This window comes from Canis aureus, chromosome 10, assembly GCF_053574225.1.
Source record: "Canis aureus isolate CA01 chromosome 10, VMU_Caureus_v.1.0, whole genome shotgun sequence".
Lineage (NCBI taxonomy): Eukaryota > Metazoa > Chordata > Mammalia > Carnivora > Canidae > Canis > Canis aureus.
In genome coordinates this window covers 41,126,103-41,142,490 of record NC_135620.1, presented here as the reverse complement: position 1 = coordinate 41,142,490, position 16,388 = coordinate 41,126,103, and the positions used below count along the sequence as shown (strand labels likewise).

Here is a 16,388-nt window from a genome sequence, read left to right as displayed (position 1 = left end):
AAGGTCAGAGGAATGTATCCATTCTCTCTTTCATTGATTAAAAAATGTTTGCATCCTCTTTTGATCTTCCCCCTATTTTACCCAAAAGAACTGAGGATGCCCACCCAGGAATATTAGATAATCTTCCACCCCATTGCCTAATGGTGAGAAACCTCTTGATGCCTTTGGGCTCAGCTGTGCTCATTAGGTACAGAAATGCCCTGAGAAGATAGCGAACTTAGTCAGATTTTTGTTTGTCTGCAGTTTGATGTAATAGTGTTTTATTTTTGGCCCCCCGTTGCTCAGCAAAAAAAAAAAAAAAAAAAAAAAAAAAAAAAAAAACCTGGTTAAGCTGCTGATTTCCTCTAAATGCTGAGCACAGGGGATTGTAGCTTGATAAAGTCATTTAGTTGCTACATGTTTATATTCAAACCATGCCAGGGGCTCTTGCTGGAGTTTTTCATGAGGAATGTGATGATGTGTACTTCACGGGGTTAAAATAGCTGTGAATTTACCAGTACTACCTCATAGGGGATTTTAAAAAATTTATTTCATCTTTAGGGCTTTGAAATATAACATTTTATGTAGGTTTTCACTGAAGATGTCACAAAGAGAAGTATGTATGCTTTCACTGAACAAAATTAGCTGTAACTTCCCCAATTCCTAAATTCTGAAACACTATTACATTGGCCATTTGGTCTTGAATGTGGCACCCTCAAGACATTTCCCAGGAGGTGTTATCAAGGCCTACTTGAATAGAAAAATTCATAATTGTGGCATCCACACTAAAGTGAGAGAAGGAACTCGGGGATGAGAGAACTGATATAAAAATACCTTGTCTCCTTTTCCTGTTTTCTTTTCTCTTCTCTCTTCTCCCAGCACTGAAGGGAAAGGCAAAACTGGGAATGTAGACTGTGCTTATCTAAAATAAGAAAAAATGTTGAGTTAGAAAAGCTGTTGATTTTCCATCCATCCATCCATCCATCCATTCCATAAACATGTATCTGTTAAATATCTGTAAAAGGCCAATGTGCTGGAGATACATAAACAAAATTGTGTTGTCCATTAAGTCAGTTATTCGTGTAATAAACATTACCAATTAGCCAATATTTGATTCATGAAAACTGAAAACAAGTAATTATAACATATGGAATGAGTATATAAAAGTATTCAAGGGGTGGCTGGCTGGCTCAGTCAGTAGAGCATGCAACTCTTGATCTCAGGGCCGTGAGTTCAAGCCCCATGCTGAGCACAGAGCTAGCTTACTTAAATGAAAAGGCACTCAAAATGCTGAGGAAACAAGAAGCTGAGAAAATAAGCCCTCACCAGTAGCGTAAGTGACAGAGGCTGAGTTAAAGAGGCACATAGGTTGCAAGCCACAGGTTATATGGTAAAGCTGTCTCTGGAAACTTCAGCTGCTAAGGTACTCAGAGGCAGTGTGGGATGACAGAATATGACCTCAGGAGCCACACAGACCCTGGGTTTGCATCCTTCTTGTGGCAGACTACATTTCCAATCTCCTTTGCAGCTGTGCAAGGCTTTGAAGATTAAGTTCTAGCCAATGATTGCAAGTAGAAGTAGTGCTATAGACTGTGTCCTCTTGAAATTCATACGTTAAAATCCCAACCCACAAGTGTATTAGGAGGTGGGGCCTTTGGGAGTTCACCAAGGCACCCTCCTGAATGGGATTGGTGCCCCTATAAAAGAGACCCCAGAGAGCTCTCTTACCTCTTCTGCCATGTAAGGACACAGCTATCAATGAACCAGGAAGGCACAGCTGTTTATGAACCAGGGAGAGAGCTCTCATCAGACACAAATTTGCTGGCACCTTGATCATAGTCTTCCCAGTCCCCTGAACCATGAGAAATAAACTTCTGTTGTTTATAAACCACCTTGTTTATGGTTAAGTTGCTATAGAAGCCTGATGGACTAAGACAATGGAATAATTTCCAAGAAGTATCCTTAAGAGAAGGGATTTCTCTCCCCTCTTCCTATTTTTTTTTTTTTTTCTGTTGGCAGATAGGTGACCATGAAAACACATGCTAGGGCAACTACCTTAGATTATCAGATGGAAACCTTATGCGGAGGATAGAGAGCAACATGAGCCACAGAGTCTGATGAATATGAAGCCACCATACCAGCCTCATGTGGCCTGTGGGAGGAAAATAAAGTTTACCACATGTTTTAGCCACTACTGTCACTTGCAGTTGAACTTAATCCTAACTCCTACCAAAAGTGAGACCTTAATTAAATACAATCTGAAAACTATGAGTCTCAGTTTCCTCATCTACAAAAGGAGAATAATAATAATACCTATTTTTATAATTGTTGGAAGGACTGAATTATGAGTAAATACATTTAATCCATCTAAAATAATGCCAAGTATCCAAGTAGTAGTATTATAAACAGCAGTATTTATATGTTTACTATGATTATAGTAATGTTCTGTGTCTTTCCAAAGCTCATGCTCCACAAATCTCTAAAACTTGAACAGAATCAGTACCCCTGTTCTCTGACCGTTGCATCAACTATCATCAAGGTCAAGCATCAGCTGAAATCCATGGTGTTTACTTGAGCAGTGGGGGATATTGGGGTAGAAGAAGATGGGGGAGGAGGGTAGAGTTGGGAGAAATCAATAGTTCTTCAGATATGTGAAGTTTGAGATGCTTATCAGGTATCTAAGTGGAAATAAATGTAGAGTAAGCAGTTTGATATATGATTCTAGAGCTATTCAGGAAGGCACTGGAGCACCGCAGATTTGAGTCTTATCAGCACCTAGATGGTATTAAAAGCTATGGGGTAGAATGAGATCACCTAAGAATGTATATCTCAAGATAACAAGGCCAAGAGCATAGTCTTCAAAGCATTCTAATATTTAGAGTTCAGTAGAGAAGAAATTGATAAGGAAAATCCAACCAATAGGCTGTTTCAGAAACCTAGAGACTCAATGTCTTATGGAAGAGGTAATCAGCTGTATCAAATGCCACTGAGAAGTTAAGTGAGCAGAGGACAGAAATTGCCTGTTGGCATTGGTGAGAAATGGGTCACTGGCAACTAGATATGTTAGGCAGCCTCTAAGATGGCCCCCCATGAGTCTCTCCTCCTGGTATCCATACCCTTGACTGGATTTACTGACTTATTTTTTTTTTTAATTTTTTTTAAAGCAGGCTCCATTCCTAGCCCAATGCAGGACTTGAACTCAGGGCATGCCCCTGAGATAAAGACCTGAGCTGAGACTAAGAGTCAGATGCTTAATCTGGTGAGCCACTCAGGCACCCTTTTACTGACTTTTAATAGAATACAGAGGTGATGCAACTTCTGAGTCTAGATTATAATATGGCTACAGCTTCTATCCTGCTATCTCTCTGTCTCTCTTTCTCTCTCTCTCTCTCTCTCTTCAGTGTTTGGCTTGAGTGCAGGCACAGAATAAAAGATAGGTTTAAACTGAGTAGGGATTTTTCAAGGCAATGATGAGAGAAGAAAAGAGGTTTGGGACTTAAAGAGGCTTATATGGGAGTAGTCATAATGGTGGTCTCTAGACTCTAAGCTATGTGAGAAGAGAAGTGAGAACATGAAGTATGTAAGGGAAAGAGAAAACATAGTAGGACAAAAGATTAGAACCCCAGTGGGATGAGGACCCAGTGGAATACCAGAGTAACTGAGGAGAAAGGATTAAGAGGTAATGGGTAGAGAGAAGAATGCTTCAAACAGAGATTTTGAAACACATACTTGTGAATGTAATGTCTACAGTAAACCTTAAGAGTCAGTGGCTCAGAGAGAGTGAAGGAAAATGTGGAAAGAAACTAAAGGTGTGGAATAATTACTGATGTAGGTGTGGAAATCATCCAGGATCTCCACAGACATATGGTAAGGATGACAGTGAGGCAGATGCCAGGACCACCAGACCCAGGAGTAGCAGGTTCTCTACCCAGAATGAATTTCCTACTCTGTATCACTCAGAGACAGTCGGTTTCCCTGACACCTCTAAGCTCAGACATTAGAAAGTGGTAACTCACATTAGAACCATAATTTATCTAAAGACAAGTCTTCCTCATTTCTACTCTTCCAGGATATGCCTTAAGCCTACAAACAAGTGGTATATTTAATGTAACACCACAAGAATCAAAAGTAAAAAGCTCACACATAAAACTGGTGCCCCCAAGACTGAATCACTCTAAACAAAGATGGTCATATTACATACTCACAGCTGGAGGCATTGAATGATATAGAAGACAAAATTGGGCTGCTTGATGTGTGCTCCTTAGTCACTTTAGGTTTTGTCAACGAGCAAGAAAGATCAAGACACTGGGGGAATGTAGGAGGAAAAATAGCAAATTTGGGCAAAGGGAATGAAAGGAAGGCTATAAGTACATCTTTAAAGCATTTGCACCTGCTTAGGAATGAACTTTAAAGATTTATTTATTTGAGAGAGAGAGAGAGAGAGCAGAGGGGGAGGGGCAGAGAGAGAGGGAAAGAGAATCTCAAGCAGACTCTGCACTGAGCACCAAGGCCGACATGGGGCTCGATCCCATGACTCTGAGATCATGACCTGAGCCAAAACCAAAAGTCAGACACTCAACCAACTGTGTCACTCAGGTGCCCCAGGAATGAACTTTAAAAGGAAATACTATTTTATCATATAAAAATTTATCAGAAATATTAAAACATAATGGAACCACATTTGTCTACAGGGTGACAATGCAAAACACCCACTTAAAGTTTGGAAGACTACTTTTAAATTATATTAAATCTTAATTAAGTGCTTGATCACTTCTACAACACATGCTAGCTGGACTCTGAGCTTGTTTTCTCACCTGTAAAATGGAAATAGTAACCAAAAATTTCATGGGATTTCTGTAAGAACCAACAGACATGGTATATGTGAAAGTGTTTTATAAATTCTAAAGTTCTCTACACATAAAAATATCTTCATCAACATCCACAGGAAATCATGATTATCATATGAACATCCATTATTTGTGTCTACCTAGACCTCTGCCCTCCTTCCACTAATAACATATCCCCCTCCCAGTGAAGAACTGTTGTTCCTTATCATTGAGGGAGTACCCACTGCCCATGCTGGCCAAGCGATTCATCACACCTCATACACCTGGCCACAGTGCTGGGTCAGGACAGCTGTGTCCTGTAAGTCAGTCCAATCATAGTTCTTCTTGGGTTCCTTTTTCTTTTCTTGCCAAGAGCTATAAGAATATGTCCCCAGAGAGACTGGCAACCATATCCTCCCCTGCCACCTGCAGGATAAAGTTGACATGTAGAAAGAATGAGAAGTGAGACAGAGTCCTTAAAGAATTTCCATCATCCTATATGGCCAGCCCCAACCCTGTCCATCTCATAATTTCCTTACATGAACTTTATGCACACTCAAACACACACATACATAAGCATTTGAGTTTCATTTTAGTCACTTCCAATAAACAATTTGGCTAACACAGATTCCACAACAAAAAACTTTCAAATTAAAAAAAGTGGAGAGAGAAGAACTTGCTCATTGTTTCCTTTTCAAATCTAGAATAGTGTTCAGAATAGCACACAGAACCACTGAATGGGAGTAACCTTAGAGATACATCTAGAATGATGTAAAGACACATCATTTTACAGATGAGGGAACTGAACCCCCCTAATATGAAACAACTGGAGCAAGTTCATAGTTTGCCAGTAAATTCGGTGAGGGTTCTTTGCTTATAAAATAGTTCTTTGTGGGGCACCTGGGTGGCTCAGTCGGCTGAGTGTCCCACTCTTGATTTTGGCTCAGATTTCCCGAGATCAAGCCCTGAGTTCAGCAGGGAGTCTGCTTGGGTTTCTCTTTCTCTTTCCCTCTGCCTTACCTCCACTCGCGTGCACGCACTTGCATGCACACTCTGTCTCTATGAATCAATCAATCTTTAAATAGAATAAAATAGCTCTTTGCTTTACAAAACACTACACTATATTTTTCCTTTTAGTTGATGCTTACAATATATATTTCCTAATCTATGACCATGTTAAAAAATACTTCATTGAATTTGTAAAACTTTGATTTGTACACAACTCAGGAAAGCACTTATTGCATTTATATATAATTCCAGCTTGGACACGCTACTTATGGTATCAGAAATTCAGAGTCTTTTCAATGAGTCAGCACTGGGATAGACAAAATGTTTAGATTGGAAAATCTCAGTAGCTTGAAGAAGTAGAGACGATTGCCTGGTAGAAACATGATACTCCTATTAAATGTTCCAGTGATTCCTAAAGCAGTTGATGAAATCCTTACTGCTGTAATTCTTGTATTAGGTAATTTTAATAATTTCATGTTCTAAGTCACAACCGTTTAACCAGTTTCTCTTGGAGTGCAATTATTTTCATCAATCTTTCTGTATATCTAATGGAACTGAGAGAGCCCCAAAAGGAATCATATATCAGCTCCCTCCGTGAACTATCCTTTTCGTTCAGTGAAACACAGCTCAAAATAGGATTTTCAAGGGTGTCATTTTTCAGATGGTATTCAATGTTGTTTACTATTTGCTTTCATTTGAATTACTGAGCTCAATTTTCCGATCTATGGCTTGGCTTTTTGTATATCTTCAAATGCATGTATCTTCTTCCATACTATCCTACATTATATATTTGCTTATATATCTTCTTACATATATAACATATGTAACTTGCATATCTTTACCTTTGCCCAGTGAGAACTGGGTGGAAGCTTATTCTCAATGTTTTGCCACCTCTTATCCTCTATCCCTGTAAAGCCCCAGAAAGTTGCTACGGAGGGACCAAATCTCTACTGGGTTAAAGCTGACAGTGGGCAATACTGAGCCTTCTACTAAATTCAAAACTATGATTTCTGTATGCTTACTAATGCCAACTTTTTTCTCCATTGCTTTTTCAGGGGTCTAAGGATAGTATAGCGATAGACATAGTGTTAATCTTAAAAGCTATCAGTCACAAGGAGGAGATGTCGTACTAATAACAAGAGAGCATATAATCATAGATATCAAAACCAAAGAGGTGCAAAGGAACAGAAACATAAAAGTCTCAGAGAAAAAAAAATGCAATGCTTATTGAGCAAATAAAGATGTTAACCTTTAGACTGAAAATTAAAACAGCAGCAAGATACCTTTTTTTTTCACTAATAAAAACAGCAATGACTTACACATGTATGTTCAACACTGGCCAGAGTGTGATGGGATAGGCACTCTATCTCTGTTGGTATATCTTATAACAGCACAGTATTTCTGGAAAGCTATTTAACAGCACATCAAGAGTCTTTAAAATATTCACACTTTCACCCACTTTCAAAAACCACCACCCCCCACAAGAAAATAATCAGAGCAAAGACAAAGATTAATGCATGACATTATTTTGGTGGTGCCTACAGCAATTAAAAAATGTAAACACCATCAATGTACAAAAGCAGAATGGTTAAATGAATTACAGAACAGGCATAGGCTGAATTATTAAATAGTTATTAAAAATGATGTTTCTGAAAATGTTTAAAACATGGAGAAATTCTCATGATTTCACACCATGAAGAAAGTAGGGCATGTGACAAATGTACTGCAGAAGAATCCATGAAACTGAAAGTACCTGCTACTCCCCAGCCTTCATTTGAGGAAACCACCCTGAGCGGTTGTTTGTGCCTCATGTTGTCTTAGCTTGTGATAATAGGGGTACCACATCATTTAACTTGTGCAAATTTAATTCTATGACCTCCGCAAAAAATAAAATGAGAAAAATAACTTCTGAAGTAGCGATGGCAATTTCCACTAGATAAGTGTGTGCCCTAAGTGAGCCTGACATGGGAATTATGAATTTGCTGTTCCCTCAGAAATTTCAGGCTCTAAGGAGCTGTCACTGTAGGGGAATCTTGCCAAAATGTGTAATTCTAGAGTATAAAGAGGTAGTTCTATAACATTATCCTTTGCATATGAACTCTATTGCTCTGTACCTTCTCATCACACTGGCTCCTGTAACATCCCCTAGGGTGTCTCTATGTTGCCAAACTGAGCAGGTTGTTCTCAGGCTTCATCTTATTCAACCTCTCAAGGCACTTGATACATTTACATTTTCTTCCTTCTAGAGAATGTCCACCTCACTTCCGGGAACATTATTCTCTCTTCCTTTTCATCCCATTCATCTGTTTCACTGATCCCTTTTCCTCTTCCTGTAGTCTATTAAGATTATAGTGTTTTCAGGTCTTAGTTTTTCAACATCTTCTCTGGCTAGACTCGGGTGATCATGGTTCAGGAGAACGATGGCTTTAAATATCAACTATAATCATATGATAATAATAGGACTAATGACTCACCCCCTACTTTGTGCCCCATTCTAAGTATATTACATATATTAATCAACCCTCACAATGGGGCTATGAGATAGTTCATATTATTATCCCCACCTTAAAATAAAAACTGAGGCACAGAGAAATTAAATAATTTGCCCAGAGTCACAGCTAATAGAGGATGGATTCAAGACCTGAACCCAGGCATTCGGGCTGCAACTTGCCTGCCTACTCTTAAGTACTATCCTGTATTATACTCCACCACCTCCTCAATGATTCCTAAGTTGTACCTCTATCTGTTACCTCTTTCCTAAAACTCAAGATTTGTACACTGGACATCTTTGGTTTGATGTTTAATGTAAACTTCAAACTTAAATATATCCAAAATGATATTTTTATTCCCCTTCAAATCTCTTCCTCCTGTAGCCTTCCTGCTCAGTGAATGGCCTCCCCACTTTACTAATTGCTCAAGCCATCCTTGACTTCCCTTCCTCTCATTTCTCATACTCATTTAAATACTGTTGGCTCTGTCTTCTAAATAAATCAAGAATCTTGTTTTTTTTTTTTTTTTTCATCTTTTTTGTAGCTATCACCATAAAGCACATCAACTTTTCTCACCTGGACTCCCACATAGTCTAATTTCTACATAAATTGAGACTACTCTATGCTGAGGAAAATCAGCTCCACTACCTTAGCCATGACATACTGGTCTAAGGGTCCGTGTCTAAACCAGTTGTAACTATATATAAGTGGACATAAGGAAAGTTAAACCTGTCTGGCCAATAAGGATGCTCCATATGAGTGGTGGCTCACTAACCCAATTATTTTTTTTTTTAATTTATTTATGATAGTCATACAGAGAGAGAGGGAGAGAGAGGCAGAGACATAGGCAGAGGGAGAAGCAGGCTCCATGCACCGGGAGCCTGACGTGGGATTCGATCCTGGGTCTCCAGGATCGCACCCTGGGCCAAAGGCAGGCGCCAAACCGCTGTGCCACCCAGGGATCCCATCACTAACCCAATTAGATGATAATTTGGGGGGTTATATGATGTGAGTTTGTATGCTGACCAGTGCTAAGTGACTGCCCTGGTCCTCTGAGGCCTGTTATGTAAGTCTAGTCTTGAAAACCTTGGATCCCTGTGTGCAGACTAAGAAGAAAACATCTCATTGTATTATACATTTGCCTTTTAAAAAAGTAATCTTGTTATAGTCCTTTAAAAAGTAATCCTGTTATAGTGCTTCTTTACAATTTTAAAAAGAAAAATGTGCATGGGAAAAGAATGGAGGAAAAGAAATCAAATCGCAATTAGTATTCAACTCCAGGAGCTCTTTGTATGGGGCTTTGTTGTTGTTGTCTGCTTTTTGCTGTTTTACTCTACTTTTCAGAATATCATGTTTTGATAATCGAGGAAAACAATGTTAAGAGCCAAGTGTAAGAGGGACTGTGGAAAGAGTATTTTCATATTCAAAAAGAATGGGATCAAGGCAATTGTGAAGTATATTATTGTTTATTCACTATTATTTTAAAAATTCACTCATTCTCCTATACAAATACTTGAATCCTGAAAGAAAAAGAAGAATATAAAAATTTCAAATTCTGACCTTTGAATCTATATTTGACATACTTCTTACTCCCAAGGAAATTTAAAAAAGAAAAGGAAAGGCAGTGGACTCAAGACATTTAGTTCTAATCTATGTGCCCTCTGCTGGCTGTCTTTTTCATGGCTTTCCACCATTGCATTTTTGGTTTTGGGGGAATGTTTTTATGTTTTTCTGATACTACTGCAAGACCAAAAAAAAGACGAACAAACAAACAAAAAAACCCCACATAACTCCTCAGATATACAAAACTAGTAACATTTTAAAATTCAAGAAGGCTTTGTAACAAGGCTCTGTTGGGCCCCCAAATAACTTGCTGTCTCCTTTAAAACAAAGATAATAATGACTACACAAGGCATTTATATGATGCTCTCTACAGATTTTCCTAAACTCATAGCTATTTAACTTATTGTGATTGTACCTTACCATGACTCATGTGTACATCACTCAGCTGCAAAACGTCCCTCTGCAGACTGCATACAAATTACTAAACCCCAAGCAACCTCCTCTTTGGGATCCAAATCACTTTCTTGATCCCCAGCTGGTTCCATCTCACAGCCCCCTTTCCCAGAGGTTCCCCCTTCTAAGCCAGTACCAGCCTAAGCATGGCCTCTTAAGATGTTACTGGTGCTCATATAGAAAATGAGGAAGATACAGAAGAAGGGAAGGGTGCATTCAACAGGAAAAAAATAGGAAGGGAAGAAGGAATAAAGATCAGCAGACTGAGAGAGAATGTCCAGTTGGCATAAAATAATGATTTTGTTCTGTGCTTGATAAATGGCTTCGAAGGTGGTTTCCATAGAGAAGTCCAAGCATGTACTGAATTATGGAGACACTGTTACTTGCATTGGCTAAAGAGCACTACTCTGAAGGACAATATTCTTTTGGTATTATGATTCAGGTTTTTTTGGGGGTGGGGGGGATATTGTCAGTATATTTTTATTATTTTAAATTTTATTTTATTTTTGAGAAAGAGAGAGAGAAAGAGGAAGGGAGGGCAGGGGGAGAGAGAATATTAAGCACGTTCCATACTTAGTGTGGAGCCTGATGCAGGGCTCCATCATACAACCCTGAGATCATGATCTGAAATGAACTGAAGAGTCAGACACTTACCAAATGAGCCATGCAGTCACCCTGATCACTTTATTTTAAATTAATTTTTATATCCTGCTTTCTTCCAAAAGGGATTTAAGATAACTTCCAAAGATGTTGTAGAGTAACAAGAAGGATTAATTTTTTAAAATTCTGGTGCTCCTCCTGGATTAGCAGATGGTGAGCTGGCTGGAACTGGCTCTACTCCCTCTCCCAATGGGAAACTTGCATCCAACCCCAACTTCCCCTTGCAGCAAGGCTTCAAACTTCCCACTGGTCTCCAGGTCTCCAGGTGGTATGCAGGTGTATTCCCAGTGCTGCTGCAGAGCAGGCACGTAACCTCTGGCTGCTTGGCAACAAGGAGTCCCTATCACTGACAAGGGCATTTGCATGGTCACTCATAAAAAGGAGACCAATTAAATGTTTTTCTCTCTTTCCTGGAACATTCTAGATCTGCCCATTCCAAGGTGCCTCTGCACAGGGTAGTAACACAACTATTGCCTCTCTGACCATGAGCTCTAGCCAACACCATCTGTTCCTACTGGTGTTATTTACAAGACTCAATACAATATATTGGGGATCCCTGGGTTCCTGCCTTCAGTCCAGGGTGTGATCCTGGAGCCCCAGGATCGAGTTCCCCATTAGGCTCCCTGCATGGAACCTGCTTCTCCCTCTGCCTGTGTCTCTGCCTCTCTTTCTCTCTATGTCTCTCATGAATAAATAAAATCTTTAAAAAAAAAAAAAAAAAAGACTCGATACAATATAAATTCACACCACAGAAAAATTAAGTACATACATAAATTTATAGGAATGAGTAATGAAAAAATAAGAATAAGATGGAACTAGGGTTGATGACATAAATTGATTGCATGTCATGAAGTTACATGTTCTTGTATGCCGCAAGTCCCAATGATTTCAGCCCTTGTGTATCTTTATTCCCTATAATACTCAGAACAAGAGTCCAAGTATCCACTCCATGGGACCACAGGCAGTCCACTCTTTCTCTAGGTTCCATTCACTGAGGGTCTCTAGAGCCCTACAGAAAGCCTCCATATGCCACAATCCTGTCTTGGTGGTCATGGTCACATGGCTACCTCTTTAGCTTGCCATCTTTATTTTTTTTTAAAGATTTCATTTATTTATTTGAGAGAGAGAGAAAGAGAGAGAGAGAGCACAAGCAGGGGGAGAGGCAGAGGGAGAAGCAGGCTCCCTGCTCTGCAGGGAGCCCAACATGGATTTCTATCCCAGGACCCTGAGATCATGACCTGAGCTGAAGGCAGATGCTTAAAACTGAGCAACCAACCCAGCCTTCCATCTTACTTTACAGGTCACTTCTGGCCATCTCAGAAGCAGCCTCATCCTGACCTCTGCCATTTTTCCCTCCTAACACTGGGTAATTCCATACCTGAGATAAATTTCTAGAATATGTAAGACTTTACTAAAAGCAAAGGAGATATCACAAGAGAATTTCTATACAGAAAAGGTAAATTACTTAGATATTTAAATGGTCACAACCTTTAGAATCCATAGGCCAAACTTAATGCAGTTACTTCCTCATCCTTTACCCCAGGGACTTGGTCTAATAGCAGGTTCCAGCTTCTTTCTCACAAAGGAATATTTTTTTAAGATTAATTTATTTATTTTATGAGAGAGAGAGAAAGCACAAGTGGTAAGGGCAGGAGAGAGATTCCCAAGCAGACTCTGCTCTGAGCATGGGGCCCCATATGGGGCTCTATCTCACCACCCTGAGATCACAACCTGAGTTGAAACTAAGAGTCAGATGCCTAACAAACTGCACCAGCCAGGTGCAGTGCAAGCCCCCAGCCGCCCCCCCCCCCCCCACTTTTAAAGATTTATTTATTTACCACACAGGAATTTTTGACTCTGACTTCCCTATTGAGGTTTTTTATTTTCACTAGGGTCTAATAGGGAAGAAAATCATGTTTTCCTCCCCATCAGCATCAGGCTCTTCTTCCAGACAATAGCATAAAAATCTACACAGATATGAATACCCCAAAGGAGGTCAATTTCATTTCACATTCAGAGATATTTAGTTCCCATACTGTCCAAAGCTCTCTGAAATAAGATTTTGGCTTTACCTTTGCAAAAGAGAAACGAGAGTATTTTTCTGAATCTAGAAAATAGTTCTTCTCAAATCAGAAAACAGCTGGCAGCTTTAAGATAGCAGCTCAAACTGACTTAGTGTCATCAAGATTTCAAAAATACTGGCTCCATATTTTTGGTGGACCACAAATATGGTTCTAAATCTTGAAAACACTGTAGGGGGAAACATGATTTGCTTTGTGTTTCAAGATAGCAATAAGCTTTCCTTGTGGCTATCACAAAGAGAGAGAACTATGTAAGGGCACCTGGGTGGCTCAGTTGGCTAGGGTCTGACTCTTGGTTTTGGCTCAGGTCATGGATCTCAGGGATGTGAGATTCAGCGTCCAGTTGGAATCCATGCTCAGCAGGGAATCGAGATTCTCTCCCTCTCCCTTTTCTCTTCCCCCTGCTCATACACACATTCTCTCTCTTTCTCAAGTAAGTAAACTATTTATTTTAAAGAAACATACATTTTAATGTCAATTATAAGTCCAGATATTGGTTCATTCTAAATAAATTTGAGTGAACATGCTCTGGCACTTATGGTTATAGACATCTTTCCACATTTATGAGCACTCTGGCCTAAACTGGAAAATATTCAAGAAAAAGAAGTACAGTAAAATTTAATGTGTCCTTTGAGTTGGCTTTCTCTTTCTCTTTCTTCCTCTTTCTTTCTTTCTTTCTTTCTTTCTTTCTTTCTTTCTTTCTTCTTTCTTTCTTTCTTTCAAGATTTTATTTATTTATTCACGGGATACACAGAGAGAGAGGCAGAGACATAGGCAGAGGGAGAAGCAGACTCCCTGCAAGGAGCCCAGTGCAGGACTTGATCCCAGGATCCTAGGATCATGACCTGAGTCAAAGGCAGACACTCAACCACTCAGTCACCCAGATGCCTCTTGAGTTGGCTTTCACAAATAAATTTGCTGAAGCTAACAACGCTGAAGGAAGACCTCTCCACTAGCCAGATAGTGACGAGATTTTTCTAAAATAAAAAAGTTGGGATTCGACTAAATCTTGAAATTTTTCCAAACACACCTGTTTGAAGCACTGAATAAAGTTGTTTATCATTTATTAAGCACAACTGGAGAAGCTTTGGGGAATCCGTGTACCTTGGAACCAGTCAAGCTAGTATGTTACTTGACACAGAAGAAATCTGAAGCAGTGTCTTATTCAAGTAACATAATCCACACTCAAATTCTCCCATTTCTATGCACATCATAGAATAATTGGCAGCTACTCTTCCTTTTCCTTTCAACATGCAAGTGGATGAAACCCCTGCATTTCTCCCTGCATTCCACACTGACTTGTAGCTGCTGGGGGCAGGCTTAAACTTCAAAGAAGAACTTCTCTTTCCTGAGCCCTGTTTTGAAACTTCAAAGGCCCGCACTGTCTTCGAAATGGTGACAAGTTTCCTTGCCAAGAAAACTTCCCCATGAGGATAATCTTGATATTCTGGGCACAGATGGAGTCCTTGCAGGACTTGGTAACACATCTGGTTTGCGGCTTTGATGAACAAAGAGGCTCCGTATGTCATCATGACTCATCGCTGTCCTCATCAGCATGCATTTCGCTCAGAGACTCTGCCAACGGACTCAACAGAAGTTTTGTCATCATCTACTTTAAGTCCTCAATTCCATCAGATCCAGGGCCTTCATTCACCTCACTTTCAAAAGATTTTGTTAAGAAAGGAGAGCAAAATAGAAATGTTTTCTACTACACAGAAGATCACTGGCCTTCTTGAGGGTAAGTCTTTGAAGAGTCAATTGAAACATCAGGGGGGATTTTCAGCTTCCTGAGGGAGAAAAGGAAAGTCTGCTCAGTATAAACTGACAGGAAAGTATTCATTCATGATGTGATTTTTTTTTGGCAATACTTGTAGCCATAGGCAAGAGTTAAAGCTTTCCATTCAAAACTTGAGTCACCATTACGGATGCTGGTAAAAACAAAACAAAATAAAAACTATTTTGGCAAAGCCCCCCCCCCCCCTTTTCCTATCCTGGAAGATAAAATTGGACATAGAAAGCAGAACTAACTTTTAAGGCTAGAGGAAGTGCTTCTGTAAACAGGAGAGAGGATAGAGCCTTAGAGAGTTTGGTGTAGGTAGAAATCTGAAGACATAATCAAACATGGCAGAAAAATACTTTTGCTCAGATTATTTGCTTAAAATTTGGGAACACAGAATCAGAAGACATACTTTCTTTGATGACATAGTATCGATAATGTAGATGAAACACAGAAACAGAAGGGAACTGCAGGAAAGAAAAAGCTGCATTTTCCCCCCTTTGTTTCTCTTCTGGCTTCTATTCTCACTAGAACATAAACCCCCACCCCACTCTCCACATGCTTTGTAATGCAAATGGCTATGTCCTCCTTGTAAAGGACAAGGGGTTAATGATTCTCTAGAACAATGGCTAAAATTCTCTAGAATAAATAACATCTAAGGAAGGATCAGATGAGAATGACCCAAAGGAAGCTATCATTTGTGCATTTCAGGTCCTGTAACTAGACATCTCAATACCAAGACCCCCTGACTTCAAGAAATACTACCTGGTCCCTTGTCTTTGTTCTAACTGGTCCCTCCATGCCTGAAAGGACACATATATCAGACTACCATCCTCATAAGAATAGCCAAAGATAAGATTCATGATCTGGGTAGCCCTGGTGGCTCAGCGGTTTAGCACAGCCTACAGCCCAGGGTATGCTCCTGGAGACCTGGGATCGAGTCCCACGTTGGGCTACCTGCCTGGGTCTCTGCCTCTCTCTCTCTCTGTGTATCTCTCATGAATAAATAAATAAAATCCTTAAAAAAAAATAAGACTCATGCTCTTTTCCTTTCTAAATCCTCTGGACACTCTGTCCATACTTTCCCCCCCCCCCCCCCCGTCTTCCACGCCCCTCACCTCTCTCTCATATACATATATCTTCAATAAACTGCTTTCAGCTCCTGCTGGCTCATGCTTGATTTCCATCCTACATGAAGCTAGGGACTCTCTTGGCTGGTCCCATGGGACCCCCAACCTTTCGGTCTTCAGACCTGGCCTGCCAGCATCACAAAGACAAAGCTGACCTCAGTGACTAAGAACAAAGAAAGTGATGCAATGTGAATTCAACTGGAAGAATCTTGAGGGAATTCAGCACCTGGAAATAAGTCTGTCCTTATGTGGCAAAGGGAGCTACTGATACAGTCCTAAAATTTTTCAACTATTAATATAAAACGTTAGAAAGCATCTGGGTCAAACTCATACATATTCAAGAACATTTCACCATTTCCAAGTTCTCGTACTGACCAAGGACAACCTCCTTGATACTGAAATAAACCATTAGAATTAAGTTT

At 39.8% G+C, this 16,388-nt stretch overlaps 1 long non-coding RNA gene across 2 annotated transcripts in view; it reads right to left on the bottom strand.

Annotated features, from left to right (window-relative positions):
* LOC144322266 (uncharacterized) overlaps positions 1-16,094 on the bottom strand; it is a 210,493-nt gene extending 194,399 nt beyond the window's left edge. For both annotated transcript variants that reach the window (XR_013387860.1, XR_013387859.1), the window contains exons 1-3: positions 15,955-16,094; positions 14,090-14,846; positions 814-901 (exon numbers count right to left, since the gene is read on the bottom strand). This is a non-coding gene — a long non-coding RNA (uncharacterized LOC144322266). The remainder of the gene's footprint in view (positions 1-813; positions 902-14,089; positions 14,847-15,954) is intronic.
* Between the last annotated feature and the right edge of the window lie 294 nt (positions 16,095-16,388).